The 591-nt window shown below is 29.3% G+C and overlaps 1 non-coding gene across 1 annotated transcript; it reads left to right on the forward strand.

Annotated features, from left to right (window-relative positions):
* The first annotated feature begins 234 nt into the window (after positions 1-234).
* TRNAL-AAG lies at positions 235-315 on the forward strand. The gene has a single exon. It is a non-coding gene; the product is annotated as a tRNA-Leu (tRNA).
* Positions 316-591: the final 276 nt, after the last annotated feature.

The following is a 591-nucleotide window of genomic DNA, read 5'->3' on the forward strand; positions in this document are numbered from 1 at the left end:
ATAGTGGTATACTGGTATCTGTATAAGTATCCACTTTTTAATTCCTATCAACTACAATTTATAAAAACTTCTGTTATGGCCACAGCAGACACAAGAAGCTCGAATAATAATTATAAAAACAACGCCTATTTTATTATGCAGATGTCATGGTCAAAAACACTAGCTATAGAAGATTTGATGTTGAGAAGGGACCCAGACAAAGAGCCATCTTCAAAAACAAACTAAGTATAACCAGTTGAGATGGGCGAGTTGGTCTAAGGCACCAGATTAAGGTTCTGGTCCGAAAGGGCGTGGGTTCAAATCCCACTCTCAACATAACTGTTTTTAATCATTTTTCACCGAAGCAAGTTACTAAAAGAATTTTTCCTCCCATCCACTTTGACAAAAAACAATTTGCTAAAATCATTTTTAAATCCTACCCTCAATATATATTGTTTTAATCTTTTTGGTAAAACTAGTTACTAAAAAACACCACATCCATTTTATCTAAGTAAACAAATATTTGTCACATATTTAGAATATACATATATATTAATATTAAGAATATATATATATATATATATATATATATATATATATATATATATATAT

Source organism: Phoenix dactylifera, unplaced genomic scaffold (assembly GCF_009389715.1).
Source record: "Phoenix dactylifera cultivar Barhee BC4 unplaced genomic scaffold, palm_55x_up_171113_PBpolish2nd_filt_p 000613F, whole genome shotgun sequence".
In the NCBI taxonomy this organism is placed as follows: domain Eukaryota; kingdom Viridiplantae; phylum Streptophyta; class Magnoliopsida; order Arecales; family Arecaceae; genus Phoenix; species Phoenix dactylifera.